Here is a 24254-nt window from a genome sequence, read left to right on the forward strand (position 1 = left end):
CGCGACGGAGGCGAACCGCGCAGCTTGGAACGGGAGGCGCGGGCCCTGCGTCGATGATGGTGCGTGCTCTTGCTTGCCTCGGTGCAGTGCGTGTGTTTGTGCGTGCGAGAGAGAGAAAGGAGCTCTCCGTCGTCGTTGTGGTCCTCCACTGCGCCTGCGCAGCGTTGGGTATCCCACGTGTATTCCCCCCCCCCCCCCTTTTTTTTTTTTTCGGGGCTGCGGGCTCCTCCGCAGAGGAGAGCGAGAACCACGGATCGAGGGGATGCCCGGATCCGGCGGAGCAGACACGCGTCGAGCTGAGAGAGAGGGACAGGAGAGGAGGGAGGAGAGACTCGGGGTGCGGGAATTGTCAAGTGCCGAGTGTTTCGTTCCGTTATGCGCGTGTTTGTATAGCTGCGCACCTGCGCTGATACCTCACTTCTTTTGCGTTTGAGAGAGAGCTGGATAGATTATAGACGAAAAGGCGACGAGGTCTGCCTCGGTCTCCCACAGTTTGCTACTGCTCTGCAATATGGAGAGCAAGAGGACTCAGAGCTTAATATAGGGAGTGTCGATGAGGACAGAGAGTATAGCTGCGTGAATGTAGCGTCTCTCGCTCTCTTTCTCTGCGACGAAAGTGTGAAGGCCACCGCCCTTGCAGCTGGAGCGTGTCAACGCCGATACGTTAAAGCTATATACGGTCGCCTGACTTCGATTGCACTGCAGGCGAGGACAGATGAGAGAGCGCGAAGGGTGCCAACGCGTGGAGGCTACGCCGAGTCGATGAGAGCGGTGACCTGTTAGCGCTTGCGACACGATGAGCACCGCAGACCGCTCCGTGCCCTAAAGCGTGAACAGTGGGTTTATGGGCAACCGCGGCTCAAGACACCGTGGTGCTCAATAATTCGACTAAGACGAGGTTGGTTTAGCTTCCCGCGTCCTCCGTGACCAGACGGTTCCCGAGGAGGACGCCTGCCGTTTTCATGTGTACTGGTGACGAAAGCGAGGGGGAAATATAGTGATAAGTAGTGACCTTTTTAGGAAGTGGAACATCCGTATTTAACTTGGAATGTGATTACGGGAACAGCGCAAGAAAAAGAAATGTCGGTATGACTGTCGACGGTAATGCGCTAGGCATTGAATCAATATAGCAAAACAACGTATTGCCACCGTAGAAACGAGTTATGTACGAGGCGTGTACTGCAGCGGGGACCCTCTTTCCCGCTTCCCTAAGAACACTCAGAGCCACAAAGCATGTGCATGGCCTCCGAAATGTATGGCGCGCCGGAACGCGTCATGTGGCCACCGCGAGCTTCTCTCCAGCGCTTCTTTCTGGACACGCGGCGCCATCTAGTGGCACTGCCGAGAAGTCCGCCCGTTGCCTCCGAGACCAGAAGCGTGGCGCGTCGGTGGCGGCGAAGGCTGAGAATTCTTCCCTGGCTTTCCGCACACTCAGTGGCACATACTCAGTGACCCAAGCTGGTCCGATGGTTGGTTTCTGACCCTGTCACTTCAGCACAGCAGCCCGATGCGCTAACCATTCGACCACGGGCTACCCAATAGCACAGGTATATAGGCACGGAAACGGTTAGATACAAACATACTGTGGGAACATAGATAGGTAGACCCCGGAAACTTCGCGAAGTATCCAAAGAATGCGAACGCATTAAAACCAAGAAAGAAAATAACACGACACTGCCAGACAACACAGGTGAAAGAAGCTGATTGGAAAAGACGATAAATGTTTGTCAACACGTGCTTGTGCTGCCTGGTAACGCTTTCTCGTGGCGTACTTCTCAAGTAATCATGTCATTATGCGACAATAAACTCACTTTTCTACTCCACTGCAATGAAGTCAACCAGGCCACAGGCCATGTCAACATATCCTACAATGATATATATATATATATATATATATATATATATATATATATATATATATATATATATATATATATATATATGTGTGTGTGTGTGTGTGTGTGTGTGTGTGTGTGTGTGTGTGTGTGTGTGTGTGTGTGTGTGTGTGTGTAAGTAAAGTATTGACATAAGTATAAGTAAATCGCGGGACACTTTTCTGTGTTCTGCCACGGTGTTGCGACCGGGATCCAAAGACGTGGTAATTCACGCCACCATGAAGGAGGGGAGACCGCAGGCCTTGGCCTGGCACTTAAACATTTTTTAATGCATATGTTTACATGGGAGTGCATTTGCAATTAAAACATGGGCGAAAGATGAGTTATGATCAGTACAAGCTCAAGCTGCAACTCTCTCTAACAAAGCGACCGTGCGGTCTTCGTAACTTTGTCTCGTTAGCCATGGGTGATCGCCGATCGCTGGAAGGAGAAGCCACCAGTCACGTGGTGCGTTAGTCCAATCACCGACGGTGGGTAACTTGCTCCGCCTTCGAGCGGCATGAGCGTTCCTGCTCGCCTGTTCAAGCCAACGCCAGCAAGATAGCACATGGTCTGTGCACTCTGCTTTATGACGTCATGCTAAATTAAACATTATGGTGGTTTTACGAGCCAAAACCACGATCTGATTATGAGGCACGCCGTATACTGGGGGACCCCGGGATAATTTAGACCACCTGAGGTTCTTTAACGCACACCTAAAAATAAGTACACGGGTGTTTTCGCATTCCACCCCCATCGAAATGCGGATGACGTCATGCCACGGTGTTTCGACCGGGATCCCATTGCCGGAAATTTCAATTGTCAAGCCTGGCGTGACGAAAGCGGTGACGTCAAAATCACCGTTGCTTACTCTGGAGCATCCCCATTAGATTCCATGGCAGTCGAGCCAAGTAGCATGACATCATGAATCGTAGTGCACAGGTCTTATGCTATCTAGGCGGCGTTTGTCAAGCACCCGAGTGCAATGAGGGATTGTCCACGAAGAGGCAGAAAACGCAGGACAATTCGCAGAGGGGAAATGATGCTACCACTCTATAGCTGGAGGTGCACCGGGAGCAACGTGACGGGCATAGGCAGGGTGCAGAGGCCTAGGGTGCCTCAGTGCGCACGTCGTCGGTGAGGAGGACATCGAGGCACCCGACAGCGCCCATCTACACCACTACCTTGTGAAATTCCCACTGGTGGCATGCCGGTATAGGGCAATATCCCCCAAAGTCACAGCCTCTGGTGATTTAGGGCGGCATCATTCACTCTGATTGCAGGGAGGTGTTCACCAAGTGGCTGCAAATTTGAGCCCCTTGACGTAGGTCAGTAACCGCTGCCGCAGGGCCAGCGCACGATCCCAACAACGGCCTCGGAAAGGCCGTAACGTTGAAATGGCAATGATACTCACGTAAATTGGGTAAGTGATAATGTATTGTTTCAAAATTCTATTGTCGTTGGTTTCTCGATAATAGGTTTGATCATTGGAAGAGGAAATGAAGGTCAAAGTTCTTTTTCTTTTCCAAAATGTCAGCGCCAGTACCTCAGTGCGAAGTCCTAAATTTCTAGGTATGTTGTATTTTCACAGATGTGGCCCAGTAAAGGTTATCCATACTTGCTAAATTCAGTCTCTGGCTTATGCGTGAGGTTTCCTTTACAGCTCCGAGACACTTTCAGGTGAAGTAAAAAAAAAATTCCTTTTGTAACGAATAGCTGGACAATGTAAAAAGTATCACTGTTGTTTTCACAAGTATCTGACTGGCATAATCGGCTGCCAATCTGTTTTTTGTAAAATTAAGAGCGGACCATATTTATAATACGGAAATCTACAGCAGTCTGCAAAAATATAAGTTTTAGAAATATGAAATAGTCCGTTGTTTTTACAGGGGATTGAGCTTATATTTTACGGGAATGGCAAAACGCTCTGTGAACCTTACAAATATTTAGTCACTAAATTTTCCTGCAATCAGATGTAGTTATCTTTTATTATTTAATGCGCAAACTCTTCCCCTTAAGTGTATGTAAAAAGTAAACAGAATTATACTTTTCGCACGTTTTTGGAAAGGAAACTAGGTCATCCGGAAAAAAGATGGTCCTTATTTATCCTTTATTCAATTAGGTTGAACATTACAGTACAGTCGGAGGCAGAAAAGCTAGAAAGAGAGAGCTAAGAGAGGAAAAGCAGGGAGGTCAACGAGACGAGCGTCCGGTTTGCTACCCTCCACTGGCGGCGAGAGAAATTGAAAGAGGAAAAGAGGGAGAGAAAGAGCGTGAGCACTGCGCGCACACAGTAGGGCGCGCAGCACGACTATAGAATCTGTCATTGAGGCCGGTGTTCCTCAAAAGCTGCAGTAGCGCACGAAAGGCTTTTTGCGCCAAGGACAGATGTGGCCTCGGTACAAGAATTTTCATTTCAGGAATGTTCTACTATAGTCGCCATATAATGCGGTCTGTAAAGAGATACGCTGGACGTCCTATTAAGGGCAAGCGCACAACAGATGTTTGATAGTTTCTTCAGAACCACAGATTTCGCACGTTGGTGTGTCGGCCATTCCAAAACGGAAAGAATACTCGTTACCCGAGTTTTTTTTTATGACAATTCAATAAAGTTATTACCATCCATTAGGGGACTTTCTGCTTATCTATGTCTGGCTGGGTCTCTAACCGTTTGCTCGCCCACTTGGGTCACTGGGAAGACCGTGGTCTAATAAGTAGAGCATTGGATTGGTTTTCCGAGGGAATCCGGGGTCGAAACCAACCGTCCGACCAACTTGAGTAACTGGGTATGCACGTGGGTAGGTGGCGCTCTTCAATAAACCGCGTCGACGCCATACTGGGTCTCTGGGTATGAGCTGCTCGTCAGTGAAGTATTTTGACTCAACTTGGGTCTCCGATACTAGGAGGAACGCCGATGCTCAGAGGAATCAAAACCTCGCTCTACAAAAGTAAAAGAAAAAAAGAAAAAAAAAGAGAGCAGGGCAGCTGCTTGAATAATACATAACATTACGTAAGTGAGAAAAAAAAAAGGCATATCGCATTATGTTTCTGTTACGAAACTTGTCCAATCCCCACTTGTGGGTCGGTAGCACATGTGAGAGGCAACAACTTGTGTTCGTGTTCGCCACTCTGAGTCATAGTCTTTGAAATTATTCATGGCCATCAAAAGCAGTTCATCGTAAAACATTGAAAGCACTTCAACACTTCTTTAAGACCACAATGCTCTGTGAGCCTTGTGTGCAGACATCTACCTGTCTCGCCAACGTACACCTTATCACACGTCAGCGGAATCGAATAAACAAACCGCGCCGTCCAGGTGACGTGCGGTTGCCTGTGCTTGACTGCACAAACATCCGTTGGTTTCTTCAGCTCGTTTACGTTTTCGCAGAGTAACCGCCCTCTGTCCGCACAAGAAAGTTCACTTTGTGTGTCCGCACAAAAAAAGCAAACGCACCGAAGAAGCCAACGGATGTTTGTGCAATCAAGCACAAGCAACCGTACGTCACCTGCACGGAGTTAATTGTTTATTCCATTCCGCTGACGTGTGGTAAGGTGTACGTTGGCCAGACAGGTAGATGTTTGAACACAAGGCTCACAGACAGAGCATAACTAGCACTGCTCTAGGAAAGATATGATCACCTTGCCTTCCATTGTATAGGGGTTGCGGCTCTGTGTCGGAACTGAAAGATATGAAAGTAGCATGCAGGGAAAGAAGCAAGCTCACACGGGAAATTATAGAGGCAGCTGAGATTTCAAAGTGGAAGGAAAAGTGCATCAGTTTCCCTTCAGTCGCCTTATCTGACAAAGAAAAAAGGTATTCATATATCTGAACGCGGCAATGTCCCGTGGTGTGTTTCACTCGCCGTCTTTCTCATTTGTTTTATTTCCTTTTTACAGCGGAGCTGTATATGGCTAGGTTATGACCAAACGAATCTACATACCCTGTGCGTCGACCGGGTATGCAGAAAAAAGTCGCGTCGACAAAATTGAGTCCGCAGGAGCCTGCTGCGCGCCGCGGCGGTGCTCCATGGCTCCGGAGTGGATGACGGAATAATAAAGCGTCATCGTGCGCCCACCAATGTCTGTACCTCGTTTTCTTGTGACGTCGTCATCCCTCTAGCGACGTTATCAGCAGTTGTACTTTTGGCCTTGCTATGGCCAGGACGCTCTTAGTCCGTACTGAACAACAAGAACGTGCATGGAAAGAGCGCCGGCGTGAGCAACAGCGTGAATATGCACGAAGGCGACGGGAAGCCGATATATTATAGCCGAACGCCTGTCGTTCGAAGGATTCATATAACGTCGGATAGCCGCTCTGCGACCGATGAAGAACAACAGCGTGCCCGTGAGGATCGCCTTCGCGAACAGAAGCGGAAGTGGGCGCGAAAGCATCGGCAACCAATTACAGTGACCACAAAGCATTGGTTACCATGGTGACAAAGTAAAGAGAAAATAAAAAACGATAACAACAACGAAGTTATGTGTATGTGTCTTTATTCAATTAATATAGCAATTAACTATATATAACTCAATATAATCATCAACAAGTACAGCTTCTCTGGTCTTCCATCTTCACATAGTAGAAGGGCTCTGAATTCCCCCCCCCCCCCTTTTTTTTGTGCAGTTCATCGTCAAACGTCATTCAATGGTCAGCCCGTACTCTCCACATATGGCTGTGAAGTATGAGGTTTCGTGCAGCATCATGGCTGTTAGCTCGTATGAGTGGTCAAAAATCTGTATCGTTCCCTTCGCTGAAGTGCTCCAAGTATGCGTTGGAACGCGTATTTATGTATATATGCTTATCCAGCAATAAACCGTCAGTTGCAGTACAGCACTCACGTTTGTTCACTCTATGTTATACGTCCTTGTTTTGAAGTATGCTGCCATGTTCGATCATGATTAAGCAACTAGCCCACCACTACGCCTTAAAGAAAAAAGGGGGTGGGGATGCAGTCTTTAGTACGGGGCTCCTATGGCGTCTCCGGCGATGGCCCGTGCCCATCGGATCACTGCCCGGCAGACCGTTTGGCCGAATGCATATGCAAGCGTGGTTGAGTCGCTCTCACTTAGCCGGACTTCTGACTGTACTCGCGCTCGCGTCGAGTTTATGAAAAACGAATCTCATAACACAATTTCGCAGTATTTGCTTGATTCATTGTGATGCTAATACTGTGAGCACTTCGATCACATCAGTTGTGAAACTCCCCATAGGCCACTTGTTTCAGAATGAATGAATGAATGAATGAATGAATGAATGAATGAAAACTTTGTTGGTTTAGGAAGGTGCCACATGGTTAGAGAGCACTCATCTTAAGGCTACGGTGAAGAACTTTCGTAGTTACAGTCGCGCTCAGTATGAGCCGTAACACGGTGCCCGTGGTTGGTGGGGCTCCAAAACTGTACGGCAGAGCCGCCATGCGAATATCTGGCTAAAAATATCTGGTTCTAACCAGTACAGTTAGAATAGTGTTGAACTCTCTCTCTCTCTCTCTCTTTTCTTTTTTTTTTTTTTTTTTTTTTTTTTTTTTTACGTTGGCGCCGCCGCACCGCCTTGACGCCCTTCGACCACGGGCACCATGTTGCAGCTCATATTGAACGCGACTGTATGCGTCGTATTTGAGGATCGTGATCGTCGTCCGAAGCAGCGTGTACATTACAGTGTCTCGTAAAAAAAACTACAAAAGCTACCCTTGTAATCACTGCTGCGCAGTTTGTGTCGGGCGATGAATTAGGAAATCAGCAGTGTTCAGCGACTGTCTTTGGATTTGAATTCATTTTGCTGCAACAGCCCCCGGCCGACAGGAACTCACAGCGGGTCTTATCAAGAACAACTTTCCTCTTTATTTTAATTTGATGGTCTCATTTTAAAGAAGTTGACGTTTTTAGGTGCCAGGACCATAGGAGGAAACCTACATACACTGACGCCACCACTCTTAGAGTCTACGCGCACAAAACCACGCACAAATTGACAAGCGTCGAAGTTAAGCGACAGTGGAGTGGTTAGCGCGTCCGCATTCCAATTGCAAATTTGCGGCAGCTGCGTGAGTTCGAACCCCAGTGGTGAGCTAAGTTTTGTTTTTTCTTCGCCGTATATTGCGATCGTGAAGCTGAGGGTTAGGAACGTGTCTTCTCTTCCCCTTATTATGTTATGTAACAAAACTGAACCCGAGAAACGTTGGCCCAATTAGTGATCACGTCGAGATAAGCTTTAGCTCTTCCGAAAAGATAACGAGCGTGCCATCAATGCCCGACTGTCGCTCTCTCATGCTGCATACAAAGGGGGTGGATGTACACTTGCAACGAACGATTGAAGTTGGACAAGCATGCTGTCAGGAAACGTGCACAAAGTAATTGGCAAAGCACCCAAGAAAGTGCACGTCGACTAAAACCTAGTGGCGACGAAGCACACTGGACAGCGGGTCCACCGAGAGCAGGGTCACCTGTTGGGCCGAGTATTCAAGAGATAATTAAGGCGAAGGAGGTGGCTTCATAGAGGACGGCTTGTGAATGCTGGCCGCGTGAGGTTAACGTCCCATTTATTTCCTTCCTCTATGGTAAGGAGGGGGTCTAACGAAGACGACTTAACCACGACGGCGCTGGCGTGAACAAAATGATCGACGGGCGCGGCAAGCCCACTTTTTCGGGCTTCTGATGCTGTCTCAGTAAAACAGTCTCCTAAATCGATCGTGGTCGGGTATCGAGTTTTCATTCGAAAATACTGACGACAACATTAACAAAATTAGACGAATACAGTGAAAAAGCCGTCAGATTCATTTACATCTAAGTATTCCCGGCACGACTTCCCAACACAACTACTATGAATGATAAGACTATCGATTCACTCTGTGTATAGTTACGGCGAAAATCTCAGCGGATTCAATTTCTATATTTACTCATGACTAACAATAAGCTTGCTGCTGACCGCAATCAGTATCTGTCGCCTCTAGTAACTAGACGCACACGGCACAACAAGCCGCATTCACCTTATGTCACCAGAAACGTTACGTTTGCGTACTCTTTTTTTATTTTATTTTATTTTCGGCAGCGCTAACAGAGTGGAATGACTTAAAAAATGCGTAACGTTGTCTGCAACTTTACGCATGTTTTATTTCTTTGTCTACCCTGTGAGGGCCCAATTAGGTCTCTAGTTCGTAATAAATAAATAAATAAATAAATAAATAAATAAATAAATAAATAAATAAATAAATAGAGAGGGAGAGAAGTTTAATGATGCGAAATCCAGAGAGGTCGGCCTGAGGTAAATTCCTCTAGCCAGCTACTCGGCGTTGGGGGAAGGGGAAGAGGGAAAGAAAGAGGGAAGAGGCGCATGATGGGTGACGATGATGAGAGAAGGAGGATGTAAAACATATGGCAAGCACTTTGGCATGCTCAAAGCCTACAGTCCAGGCCCGTACTTTTTAAAATGTTCAGTAGCGCCTGGATGGCCTATAGGTGACTTCTGCCAAAGAAGGGGGACCATTGGGCGAGTTGTTTTTATGCATACATTGTGAACGAACTGCGCGTCCAGGACGAAACGCAGTTGGAGGACACACACTAGCGTTCATGTATAGCTCAAAATTTTTTAAAAATTAAATTATGGGGTTTTACGTGCCAAAACCACGATCTGATTATGAGGCACGCCGTAGTGGGGGACTCCGGAAATTTGGACCACCTGGGGTTCTTTAACGTGCACCTAAATCTAAGTTCACGGGTGTTTTCGCAATTCGCCCCCATCGAAATGTGGCCGCCGTGGCGGGGATTCGTGCTTAGCAGCCGAACACCATAAGCAACCACGGCGGGTATATGTATAGCTCGTTTATAGCTGTGTCCTTGATGCATCCTTCGTCTCGATCGCGCTCTTCGTTCACAGCTTCTGACATTCTCGCGAGTACGCAGAACAAACGCACGAACCGTTTTCTGCTGCACGCAACGCAATGAAACCCCAGCAGGGCGCGTTATAAGACTGCGGGGAACATATCGTTTATTTTTTTTTTAACACGAAAGTGTTTTATTCCGGGGTCCACCAAGACTTCACTGACGTATTTCCGTCATTTCCGTCACGGAAATACGTCATGGAACATAATACAAAGAAAGAAACCAGAAGAAAAAGTTCCACAACCATGCAAAATTTGGGAATCGAACCCACGACCTCTCGGTCCGCGACGATAGATCGCCGAGCGTTTAACCCATTGCGCCACAAACGCATTTGCAGAGAGCTACACAGACGCGCCTTATATATCTAACTCTCCTCCGTGTACCCGCGCTCTTGCTCGGGGCGGTGCCGCCGCCTACGAGCAGAAAAGAGAAGTACTGCATTATGACACTAACGCGCACCGACAGTGAACGCTTCGGTGGTCTCAGCTCTATGACGCCTCGATGCCAGCATTCGAAGGGACGCTGGCATCAAGAAGCACTACCAACGCCACCTAGGTGGCGTTGGTAGTGGCGTTCACCGTACTCAGCACAGCGGAGCGCGGCCTCCGCAATTAGGTCTGAAAATGTTTCTGAAGTTGATCGCGGAGGCTGCAATTACGACGCGCTGTACGCGCTGATTTGACTCGGTGACGATTCAGTTACGTGCTTTGTCTTGCGCGTTGTATTAGTGTGTCAGTTACGTGCTTCGTCTTTCGCGTTGTGCTAGCGTGTGCAGCGTAGTGCAGCTTCCATATGCACGACGGTTGCTCATGGTCATCGACGTTGGTAGTCGTGATGGAGGAGACGTGCCACCAGGCGTCAGCGTGGGTGCATCAACGCCTAAGGGCGCTTTAGCCACAAAACACCAATAGACATTATATATCAATGTGCAATAAACATTACACTACTTCTGTGAAGACACGTTTCACTTTCGTGTTCTATACCGATTCCTATATAAGAGGGATCAACCACATTTTTTTTTCTATGTTTCATGCGGCGCGAGATAAGTCAACCACGGCCGGATATATTTAACGGAAACTCTAACGAAGACACGCGAAGGCCCCGTATGCGCGATTACACGAGCCGGAAAGGCCTCCAACTACTCAGTCTATAGCAGTGAGTCAACGTACAGCGAGTGCCAGAATTTATGAGAGTTTCCACAAAACTCGCGTGGACGTGGTTTGTTGTACACTTGCACTGGTTTTATCTTCGCGAGATCGTAATCAGCTCCAAGAACGAACAAAAGCAGCGCCGTTCGCAAGACGTCATGGCAAGGATTTGCGCTTGCCGTCTGCGCGCTACAGTTCGGGCTGCGTCCGGGCGCTTGCAACTCTAGTTCGCTCTCGTTCCCCGTGTTGGTGCACTTATGACAGTCCTCTCAAGTATATTTTGGTGATGTCTTGGTTCGTCAAAATTTACTGAAAGAGCTCATTTTCAAGACAACAATATGTTTCTCAAAGGCAGCGTTACAGTGCCGGCCAACGGAGGTCAGTCCAGAGCGGTGTGAGTTTTTCATGCGCAGTTCTACACCCTGCAGCGGTAGCTCACGTGGATAATAAAAGCATAAACGCGAAAACATAAGATAGAACAATCGAGTTAAGCGACCATACTTGCCGTGGTGCAACAATCATGTAAGAAACGCTGGCTATATATGACTTCTACAACATTTATCTCGATTTTAACCCGCTAAATCTTGTTTGCTCACGACGAGCTGTTCATTGGCAAAATATTGAATTTTCGCATTTATTCACAGAAACGTGCAGAGGAACGGCACGAGGATTAAAGAACACATCAGTATAGATGCTACCAGCAACGTTTGCAGTTTGAACTGCTTCTCAAAATTAAGCCGTTCTTGACCAGGTAATTTTAAGCGGCGGCAATTTTAAGTAAAGCTAATTGAGGTTTTAAGCTGTTTGCCACTCACAAAAGGGGATGGACCAATATTTATTCTCTTTTCAGTGCTACACGCTCTACTCAGTTCAACAATTCAGCGCTACTTGTTGCTTGGGGAACCGCTCTGACCGATCTGCTTGGCGATACTGACACTGCTACTCGGCGCAACTTTTCGGCCGAAGTGTGCCTTTTAGACCATATGGCTGCAGCCAGCAAGACGCCGAAGCTTCATTCTTTAGTGGTATGGAACACATAGAAGATATCAGCATTCACAGAAGGATATAAAAAATCAAGTGAACTCATATGAGGCTTGAATATAGTGTCTTGTTTATGAGGCTGGTATACGAGGGGGTCTTTTATGAGCTTACGCAGCGAATAGTTTCGTATAATTAAACACCATTGTGGTTCGAGACATTGTCATGCAGACGGTAGTTGCGTGACGATGTTGCATGACGAAGCTACTTGGAAGAGGCAGCTTCCAGGCAGCCGAAGCTGCACTCTATATAGTGCCTCGAGTATGTTATAGCCATTCCAATTTTACGCTGTAAAGGACTTCTTCATGGTTTCAATTCGAAGTTGCAGTAAACGGAAGGGTTTCGCTAACAATGCGCGCCTCGTCATAATGATTGTCGGTTGCTTCCATTGCGGGAGGTGTCTACCATATTGTCCATAAAGACCACTTCAGGCCACTATGAAACATTGCATGAGGTGTAATGGCTTGGCTCTTGATCTTAACCACGAATCTTTTCTTTCAGGTGATTTCTATACATACATAAAGCGCAGTCGTGTTAACAGCCACGTAGAATGCTTTCTTGGGTAACTGTTTCGGAAAAAGGTAAAAGTTATTTTTGTTTAAATGCATAAAGTGCATAAATTTTGTTAAATGCATAATGCATAAAAAGTCTTCTTTTTACGCATTACTGCAGTACCCAGTTTGAGTAGAACAATTCAACAGAACGATAAAAAGCTTGACGAAAGCTTCACAGGCAGTATCCTATTCAAACACACTGATTTATATATAACGTTGACACCAAATACCAATATTGCTGTTTCGTGTAAAACGAAATGTCTGCCACAACAAAGTACTTTAAAGGAATGTTAAGTTTGGAGCGCAGCGTCATACAATTAAAATTTTCCATACTGAATTTGCAGACATTGTTTTTACGCAACATTTATGAACATACACGGCGCACCTCTGTTTTGCAAAATCAGAAACCCCTGCGACTCTATATAGCTTCGATATCCAAGTAGCAAATTTTCGCGATTCACGCAGTTTCAAAAAAAAAGAGAGAGAGAGAGAGAGAGAGACTGCACTTTAGGCGTGACAGCAGAAAGCAGCCAAAACATCCGTCAGGAAGTACGGCTGGCGCGCCCCATACATCGAGCATGCATGAAGCGAACGAGCGCGCGCAGCAGGCGAGCAAGTCGGAGTGAGCGGCGTCCTGGCAGTGCATGACGTCACTCGGGAGAGGGCGCCAGTGCAACTTCTCGCCGCTCATAGGACACGTCAGGCTAAGCAGATGGTCTTCTCGTTTTTGCTACAAAATAAAAAAAAAAAGGAATCACTGCAGCAACGCCTTATATCTGCGGCTCGGTGACTCGAGAAAAATTAAGAACAAAATCAGGCGCCTGCCGTTTCCGCGCAAGAACCTAGAAGTGGGTTTAGAAGGCGACACGCTAATGCAGACGCGAAAGAGGATGCTCCGCGTCTGTGATAGGCAGGCGTCGTCACCGTAGAGGCGTTCTTCCTTGCTTTTATTTGTCTAATTTCTCCCGCCGCATAAAAGAGCTCCGAGCGAGACAACAATGGGACCCGCGTATACAGGGACGGTGACAGCTGCCAGGAAAAATGACACCGGCCTCGCGCGTCACGACACCATACTTCGGCGAGCGCCGGGGTTTCCGTACTTTGCACCGCGCAGTGCAACCTCCTGTCACGCGGCCCGGTGTGTACGCTTCGCGCAAGATGGCAGTGCATCGTTATGGCATGAATTAGAATACACGCAGAGGCCAGCGAAGCTTCAGCTTGCCGTTCAATATTCCAGGTCGCCAATGCAGTCCGCAGACCACCACGTACGTACATAAGGATTTCGCCAACGATTCTGGATATTCCATCATATTAATTACAACATGAATCGTGCAACTACCGAAGACTCCTCAACTTACAGCAGTGACTCTAACCCTCGTCTTAATGTTCCAGCCGAGAGATCATCCGCTATATTGAATAGGGTTGTTAGACGACGGGATAAATGCGCTTGGGAACACGTCACGACGAAGTTTGAATTCAAGGTGAGTTCACCGACTGAGTTCTTTCAAGTTGAGAACGATCATGATTTGAATGAATGACCTCATTAATGAATGTTTTTTTTTTATTTACAAAAATAATGGTGGCTGTAGCAAAAGGCTGCGTTTATTCGTAACGTGACGAAAGCAAGAGCTCCTGGTTGGCAACATGACGTGACAGTTTAAATTACACGTCATTAAAAAATTCGTCCCGGCTGAAAAGAAGGCAAGTGAGCCAGTGAACTAAATTCAGCAATAGCACGTCATCGAAATACATACGAAGGGTAACGAAAACCTTTACGTGTCACTATCGGGAAGTGTTCTCGCTGCTTAGTGCAAAGACACAAAGTAAGATATCACAGAGAAGCCCACAAAGGAAATAATAATTGCAGGTAGAAATTACCGGAATAAAATATCAGAGGCAGGTAACAAATGTTGCCTGCTGGGGACCAGAATCCAATGTAACAACTAAACCCTTGTCTTATTTCCTATACTGTGTGCGCAACAGATACACATTAATTTTTTTTAATTATGTGCGTGAGTACTGTCTTCTGCGACGCCGTGCAACTGGCGAAAAGTATGTGTAAAACTTTATTACAAACGAGTCGCTTGATGTTTCATTCAAGTTTAACCTTAGCCAACAAAGCGCTATTGTACCGCACGTGTTTCGGTATACTATGTTGACGTTTGGCTCACTGATACCGCTTGGACGCGCAAAAGGCCAGGATGTGGCGCCTTGCGGCTGTATATGTCACATTCTCCTGTATTTCCTCCCCCCCCCCCTATCTTTTTATTCCCCCTTTCCAGTCTCCTAGTGTAGGGTAGCCAACCAGACGCATTTCTGAATAACACTCCTGCCTTCTCTCTTTCTTTCCTCCTCCTCCACCTGCTGAGAACGAATTCGCGGGTTCGATTCCGGGCCGAGGTGGCCGCGTTTCTATGAGGACAGTATGAGAAGATGCTTGTGTACTTCGACTCCGGTGAACGTTAAGAACCCCTTTGTGGCCATTATAACTAACCTATTTCATAGGTTAGTTTATAGGTTTCATAGGTTTCATAGGCTATTTCATAGGCAGGAAGAGGCCTTCGTCCTGCAGTGGACATAAATATAGGCTGATGATGATGATGATGATGATTTCATAGGAAGTGTGTTGCTTCAGGACGTTAACATCTATCTATCTATCTTCTATCTATCTATCTATCTATCTCTATATATATATATATATATATATATATATATATATATCTGTCTGTCTGTCTGTCTGTCTGTCTGTCTGTCTGTCTGTCTGTCTGTCTGTCTGTCTGTCTGTCTGTCTGTCTGTCTGTTACAGCGAAGCTGTTTATGCGGACCCTGTGCCGTCGTTCGACTTCGCTAATAAGGGGTCACGTGGCCTAGCGGGAGAGGAAAGGAAAAGAAGAGCTCAACTGGGGTAAATAGGGGGAAATGGGTTGGAGCGACCCCTTCCTCCCCCCCCCCCCCCCCCCTTGTGAGAATGCTGTGAGAGGGTGCAGATGAAAAGGAGAACGGGGAAGGTGGTTGACGTAAGTCGCGCCGTCCACAACTCGCGTTGGAGGGGGAAATCGTGAGGTGCGCCAAGCAATGGCGGTGTAGGAAAAAAGTAGGTCAACGGAGAAGTAGGGTGTGAGAAGAGTTCGCGTTAGCGTTGTTTGTATATACGTAGCTTTGGTCAAGGACTTTTGTCTGGGAGCGTTATAAAAAAAAAAAGCATGAGGTACGCGCTAGGAACGCCGGCACCCGTGGACGCCGACGCGTCCCATCCCCTGCACGGTACCGCCGTTTGGGCCAGCCATGTGGCCGCGAATGCAACTATGGCTCGGACGCTCGCTCCCATTGCAGCCTGCCTGACGCGGCAAGCCGTACCTTTTTTAAAGCATGGTCACCAGGCGAAGCACGCAAAAGCGAAAATGAGGTGAAAAAAATCGTGAAGCAAAATATTTACAATATAGACTGTTTGCGAAGTTTGACTTGCATGGAGTAACACTCAGTGTAACTAACACAGCTTCGCTGTTCGACCATCTTCATGGAGTGGGAGGAGCGGTGATTTTTCTATCTATCTATCTAACTAACAAACCTTCTCTGTGGTCTAATGCGAAGGTCGCCTTGCCTTGCTATACTTCAGGTGCGTCAAACCGATACACTGTGTGTTCTTTTTTTTTTTTCAGTCTGTAAAGCACGTGTCCAAACGCCCTCAAGAGCAGTGTGGTACAGGCACGACCGTGGGTTTCGATCGAGCCAGGAAGAGCCCCCTCCCCCTCCCTCCATTGTTCGTTGCCGCAAATACCCGCGTGTTCGAGGCCCGCGAGTCGGCGCTATTTTCAGTCATTTTCTCCTCGCACACTGCACCACCTATTTGCATGCTCAGTTTCTGATGTCTCGCTTTGTTATTTCCCTGAATCAGAGAGCCTATATGCGTTCGCTTTATTACACATATTTACGCGGCGCTTCGCGGCGAACCATGCGGTCGAAGATTGTTCCTGCGGTGACTCTAGTGGTCTGGGTATCATAAACGCAAGCTGCGGAAATTTTCGAGGGGCGGCTGCCATGTTTTCTTCTGACCGCTCTCTGTTTTTCTTGGCCTGCTCGCGAGCTGTTCTATGTGTAGTCTGGGACGATACGTATACGTTACTCGCCAGCGTCTGGTGCCCTCGTAGTCTGGGTCCCGTGGCCGCGAGGTCGCGAGAAAACCATGCGCGCCGCCCTCCCGTCTAACGGCCGCCGTGGGGAGTCCAGCTTAACCCACGAGTATATATATAGTGCCCCCAGAAGTAGTAAGTCGAGTCGGGTGCGTGACATACTATATGGCGTGAGACCACAAGTGCGGACGCCTGGCGTGAGCGAAGCGCGGTCGCGGACACGATTACGCAATGCGCTCGCGGACTTGTGCGTCACTGTGTATAGAAAGAAGTGCACCATCTTAAGTGTTCCCGCCACGAAGGCTTCGCGCTGACGAACACGCGACGAGAAGCTTCCGCCGAAGACATATATGCCCTCCCAGTAACATGCTACTCGCCGGCGATGGTTTCCGAGAGGCCTCACAAAGCCCGGAAAAAGAATATATACGTCATTGTTATAGTTTACTGTTTCGAGTGAACGCGACTGACATGTTCTATGAAATGAAGATAAGCCTGTGAACTGCCAATGTTAGTTACCGTCTACTCCGCTGAGGTGTATCGCCGCAGAATTTGTTAACGTTACCTGAAAAGGAGAAGCAGCACCTCACGGCTGTTGCATGCATTCGCGATGATGATCACGACGATGACGACCACCACGAGTACAACTACGGGGCGTGCCTACTAAGAGGGATTGGTCAAGAATCTGTGTAGAAAAGCGGGTCTTTCCTGTTAGCATCCATCTCGCAGAGTTCAGCCACTTTGATGACGCTTCTGTAGCGACCAGCGTTACCTTTGTCATAGGTAGTTTACCAGCAACATAGCGTGTAATGTGACGTTCATTACATATTCTTATTCGCACAGCTATTTGTTATTAAAACATAAGTACTCGCGTTAGGGTGCACAGTTATATATCAAATGTGGCGAGAGGCTGGGCTCGGAGAAATGACGAGAAGGTCTGCACTCATTCAAACGTTGTATTTGACTTTACCACTAAATGGGACTCTACGTTCTTTGTGTTCAAAAAGTGGCAGTGCTGCAATATTCCGCCCTGACAACTTGCCTGCGTGCCACGCTTCCGTTGATTCTATGGCTTCTTGCGACGGACGGAAATAAGCTCGCCGACGCATGGGAAAGATGATATACTGCGAGTGAAGCACCAAAAATAAAGAAAAAAACTGAAAGAAAGAACAAGGATACAAGGAGGGTACAACAGATGCGTCCTTGTTGTTTGCGCTTCCCTTTCAGTATGTCGTACCGGCAAGGCCGACTTTCTACCCTTCTCAAGAGAAACATGGCCCACAATAATTCCATGGAAGTGTGGCACTTCTTTAATGGTGCCCACCCCATTCTCTCCAACAGCCACTAAGGCTCTGTTTTATACTCTATTGTGGAAAATTACCGAGACTTGCTAGGCACAGCCGAATCACCGTCATCGCCGTCTTCTTCTACTCCATTCAGACATGCGACTGAAGTTATCACCTTCCATCAAGAGAAGCCAAGCGAGCTTGCTGCACCGGTTACGAAAAGGAGTGGCATTCATGTGGACCTTGCCCCACTTGGTTGGCCACGTGGGAAGTCCGGGCGGGCTTTGTAATGAGACATGATGATGATGACGTGCGATGTTTAGTGGCGAAAGCGCCAGATATGGCCAAAGATCGCCATGCAAGCGGTGATTCGGTGTCGATAAACCGTAAATCAGAAGAAAATTTGATTTGTAATTCTACGCGTTCTACACCTGCCTGTGGTATGCTGCGGACAGACAATGACTGCCAGAGTTCAAAGTTCCACACTCAACATATGTCTGAAAAGGTTTTCTTGGAACCTTGGCTGTACCTTTGTCGTCGACGTGATGTTCTAAGTGCTGTCGCCCAATTCCTGCACGATAGTGGTCTGGATTTGAGACTGAAGTTTTTAGCTGTTCATGTTCGTTCAATCATACTCTTCTTTCTCCCTTTTCTCTCTCTGTTTGCAATCATTTTCCTCGCCTAATGCGGAGTAGCTGTTCAGAACTTTGATTCAGGCCAACCTCTCAGCTTTTCCAACATAAAAATATGCCTCAGTTTCAAACAAATTTTCCCGTTTTCATCGATTACTCCCTAAATTGTAAGTGACCAAGCATATATACACGCGAGATGTGTCGTTGGATCGAGAACCAAGATTCGTTGTGCAAGGCTAATTTCCTAGAAATGCTTTCTTGCTCATCTATGACCGTGTTTTAGCCAAGCCGCATTCAGCACAAGCCGAACCTTCCATGTCACGCCGTTTTTGTAACATCACAAAAGGCGCTACCTAACTTGGTTAGGCAGTAGTGCCAGATTACTCCTAAGTAGTATTGCAAGAAACTATATGTTACCACCGTCGGCATCCTCTGCGGCATTAGTGCTATAGTGAACCTAGTTCTGGAATTCGCCTGCTGGCCGAATTCCCAAAACTTGTCGATCTTTAGTGCTGCTTGATATTGACTAGTCGCCATCGCTAATTCAAGTCCTTCACCATGACTTTATGTAATATCAGTGCCGCACGGCAATACAGACAGCAGTGGGTAGAAAGAATGTAATACGTGAATTATTCCAAAGAAATTATGTTACACAGCTGTTTGTGCAACGCTTCACAAGAAGGGAGGAGTCAGTAATGGAGAATGAGGAGTCCAGCGGATGGTCCCGTCGCAGCGCGTTCCCGGCACGAATGACCCGGAATACGGCTTATTCCTGTACTTCCATACAGAAAGAGAAAGCGAGATCAAATTGAGGATAGTCATGGAGATTAAGCAGAGGATGTCGCTGCTTGGCTATCCGATACAGGTAAAAAGGAAGCGGCGTATGAATGATGACAGGAAATGAAGAAGAAAAGGTACGGATGAACAGTGACGGAAACGCTGCCATCCAGCACTTCCTATGGACTCAATGCTATTTAAACTCTAGAATCGGGCGTTAAGGTTTGAATTTCTTTCCACCAAATTGAGTTCGATTTGTTTTGTTTGTTTTCATTTGTTCCTTCATAATCATAAAATCATTATTTCCAATCTCTCTCTTTTGATCCCAATCTACGTATTGTCAGGTTTTGTTTGGAATCTTTTACATGTAATCTTTCTTGGTTTATTTTGAACTAAACGATTCTTGACTAACCAACCATGGTAGGCATGTGCACTACGAGGCTCTGCACATACAAAACATAGACTGTGTAAGTGCGGTCATTGAGTCTGTGTATGCGACACAAAGTGGCACACAATGTTCGTGCCAGAAACTTTCAGTGATTAGTATGTGCGAGTTGAGATGAAATTGGGAGCACTGTAAAGGTGTCGCTTTTCACCATTCTTGTCACCGTCTTCCCTGTCCAGCTGGCGCCTGCTCTTAAAGGAACCATTAGAGCGTAAGAACTTTATGAACGCTGGCACTGGTCGCGCCCTGAGAGAGAGAGAAAGAGAGAGATGGCTTGTTTTAAAGAGAAAAGAAAAGCCTGCTAAGCGCACCGTAAATGTCTACAGCGCGGCTGACATAGGTCAGCTGTGCGGTGAAGCAGGAGAAGGGAGGTAAATGTGACAGAGATAGGAAGAAAAAGTGCGCTCGGAGCTAATAGCTCTGCTGGCATAAGGTGATCTGCGAACGCTAGTCGCGCTTAGTAGAAATGCGGAAGGCAACGAAGAAATCCCGCTGCGCCCGCTTTCTTGCGGTCTGCGCTCAGGCTCCTCGTGAAAATTATGCCCCCTGTCAATGCTGAACAGTAAATGAACCTGGCCAGGCTACAATATATATATATATATATATATATATATATATATTTCGTAGTTACCTTCTTTATTGCGTGCATTCAATGCGAAGAACGGGGTGCCTCGGTGCGCGTGCTTCCGGAAGTGTTGCTGGTCATAGTCGCCCGTGCTGCGCTGGTCGGTATCTCCCCTCCCGAGCCACCGTCCGAGGACTGAACGGAGGCCGATGACGGCTGCTGCTCCGACTTGGCGTCGGCGATGATGGCCTCGGATTCGTCGAGGCTGTCGCCGTTGTCCTTATAGCGCCGGTAGTAGCAGTAGATACCGTAGAGGACGGCGAACTGCGTGGTCATGAGTGTGCGCATACATGAGTGGAGGGCCATATGGCTCAGGCTCAACTTCAAATTTCTTGTTCTGTGAACTCTTTGGATGCACATTACAAAAAAGGCTTCCAACAGAAAATACTAGCATGGACGCCAGGGAAGAAGACCGCTGGACTAAAGGAAATGAACACTTCATGTTCGATTCGACTCACAATATATGAGAAAGAAACAGAACAGCAACAACAAAAAGATCTACTCCTTTTCACTTGTCACAACGATAATCAACGTTTCTTTAACTGAAAGAGTAGTTTCTTGAGCAAATTACTCTTCACTCTCTCCTTCTTTGTTAATAGAGATTATGGCGCATTGACACACGATTTCCGGCTCTCGTCTACGGCCACGGCTTGTAAAATTTCCAGCGTCAGCTTGTCGTTAGTTTTATTTCCATCAAAGCCTTGATGTCCTACTTTGAAGACACGCGACACTCAGGCGGTCTGTGGTCTGTCTTGTCCCCTACTGTGCATGTCAGTGTTTTCTGCTGGACACCACCTTGAAATTTTTCCTGCCTGGGTACAAAATGCAGAAAGGAAGACGAGTTAAAGTTGTTAAAATGTAAATCCTGGGATTTTGCGTGCCAGAACCACGATCTGATTATGAGGCACGCCGTAGTGCGGAACTCGATATTAATTTTCACCGCTTGAGGTTCTTTAACGTGCACCCAAAGCACAGTACAGGGGCGATTCTGCATTTCGCCCAAAGCGGTATTTTCAGAGCAGAGAAGGGACGAAAGAATAAACAATAGAGGAAAACTGGAAATCGCATTATGTCTGGCCAATTCGCTCAACAGTATGTTTTAGTTAGAATACTCTTCGTCCTGTCCACATCTTCTAAAGTGAGTTATAGTTTGATTTCGCTAGTTCCTCCCACGCGGCACGATAAATTACATCGCCGCGCAAACAACTTTAACGGCGAAATAGTTGTTACTATTGCAAACGGAGTTGAGAGTACGACCTTTATCCTTGAGCGTATACGTAAGAGTGGCGTATTGCGCGGTCACCCCTTCGAACTCCTTCTACGGAATCTGAACATGTGCTACATCTACCGCTCCTTCATGATACAAATAACGTTTTCTGTGCACTTACCTTTGCCAGCGCAGTGATCGTGTAGAAGGCACCGCTTTGAGCCAGGAACGACACCTGTATATCACGCAACGCGAGAGAAATAAATAAGTTGGGTGGCGCAGATCGAGTACCTAAATTATGATACTGATACCAAACACGCCCATGATGAGAGACAAATGATTAGTTTGGCGTTTGGTTCATTACTCTATCGAAAGGCAATGCGTTGATCTCAAGTTGGTGAGCTGTTTATGAACTGTTAATATGGCAAGGCTTGCCTTCAAGCTACTGATGCTGGTAGAGTTGTCATCGGTGTCCATGCGAAGTTGATGAAAGTCAACCTGCAAACGTCATGCAGAGCAGCACACTGAGTGGAACATGCAGTTAAACAAGCTATTTAGTTTTATGATAAATGGCGACAGTGGGATTATGTTCAGCTGATATATACCCGAAATTTCTGCAGCCAGCGAAGTGATCTAAAATGGTTGTCCGCGGTGCGCGACCCAAGAACAGGAGGAGCGATATGGAAAAATGTAATGCATGCTTTTTTCGAACTGCCAAAGTCTTCTAAGTTCATTTTTGGCGATTGACTGATTGCTTCTTTAATGTTCTGTAGATACATCGGAGGTATCGGAACGCCGTTGTGGAAGCTTTCGGTTCGGACATCCCGGTGTTCGCTACACGGGCTTTATAACACTCACTTCCCGTGAGGACATACGACCGCCGTGGCAGGGATGCAAACCCGAAACCCTATCTGACTAAGACGGTGCGTGTGTACTATTTGCTTCTTTCTGATGTGTCTGTCCATAACGCGTTACATCATCTGTACCGCAACCCCATGCTTAGCAGCCGATTTCCGTACCTCAACTGTCGCATCGCGGCGGCAGGCTAACGTGATGTAATGCCAGCGCTTGTATAGACAGGGACACTAGACGAGGACGGCACAACGAGGCACTGTGTTGTGTCGCCTTCATTTCGTGTCTCCTTGCCCCTTACAGCGCTGTTATCGCATCGTTTAAAACCAACAAACCTAACGCATTGTATTCGCAGGCGAACAATTGTAGATTGATCTTCGGCCCCTCATCCGAAGGGGGCAAGGGCAAAACTTTCTTTTTCTTTCTGTCCACCAAACTATCAGTATACCGAAGGACTGTATATATATAGTTCGCGTCGGCTAGTCCTTTGCTGAGCATCTCGTTTAGAGAACTTTAAGGAAATACTCAGAATTCTGTACTCACATACTTAACGGAGACTAACATTTGGCACACAGCTGCTCCGTAGCAGAAGAACGTCGCCACGCTGGTCGCACGCAGGAACCATAGCAGTGTGCGAACTATCTTGTCCTACACGCGAGAAAAGAACAGAAGGTAGCGCTTATACGCAGTTTTTATCTCACTGAAAGGTCATGTATACAAGGACCGAATTCACAAAGCTTTTCTTTCATAAGTGCTCTTCGCCATTGGTTGTCCGCCTTGGCTAATAGTACGTCCAGCATAAGGATTGGCTGCATGTTTAATAACGGACAACTGTAGCGTAAGGAGCACTTTGTGAATACGGGTCCAGAAGTTTCGAACGGAGGTGTGCGCGTGGCCATTGCTGACGCGGGGTCGTGTGTCGAGAGTTCTGAGAAACTTTAGGCGTTTTGGAGTTGAAAGAAACTATAGTTATTTTTTTTTTTTTCACTTCGGAGAGCTTCGGAGACCCCCGAGTTCAGAGTAACCACAGAGACACAGTGCATGGCTACAGTTCTTGGCCTGTATTCACAAAAGAGTGCTTACGCTAAAGCTAGTCGTAAGAGCAGGATCCAGCCGGCCACTTAATAGCAAATAGCTCTCACGAACGAAAAGTCTTGTGAATTGGGCCTCGTTGTTACTAGCGCAATGGCTGCAAAGCTTTTATGGCGTTTTATATTTTGCGCACTCAGATAAATTCGGGTGCCCAAAAGGACCTTTGCGCACCCAAAACGCCACGCCCTTCTTACTTTCCTTTGTACTCCTCCTGATTTTTTTTTTTTTTTTTTTTTTTGCGTTCTTTCGTAAACGCGGTCGTTTGCGCTCCGAAATTTTGGGTGCGCAAGATCTAAAAATCCATTTTGCTAAATACTGCATAGGGGTATGAATGGTGGTGTTTGGAGAAAGAATAATAGCGTGGTTCGTCACACTGTTGACGTGGATCAAGAAAGCTCGCGGAACGGCTAATGTGTGTTGGCGCTGCGCGGAAAATGTGGCAACCGTTTGAAAAGCGTTGTAAATATTGCTTACTTCAACGGGCACGCCTAAGATGGGTCAGACTCAAGGTGGGAATATAACTCTGTCCACAAAATCTGGGCCGGTATTCACAAAAATGTCTTACGCTAAGGACTCACAGTAAGCTCAAGCGGTCTCACGATAAGCTCGTGAGAATAAATTCCAGCCAACCCTACGATGATGGAGATATTATTAGCGGAGGCAACCGGCCATATGGCAATTGAGGAACACTTGCGATCGAAAATCTTTGTGAATTCGGCCCC

This window comes from Dermacentor silvarum, chromosome 3, assembly GCF_013339745.2.
Source record: "Dermacentor silvarum isolate Dsil-2018 chromosome 3, BIME_Dsil_1.4, whole genome shotgun sequence".
Lineage (NCBI taxonomy): Eukaryota > Metazoa > Arthropoda > Arachnida > Ixodida > Ixodidae > Dermacentor > Dermacentor silvarum.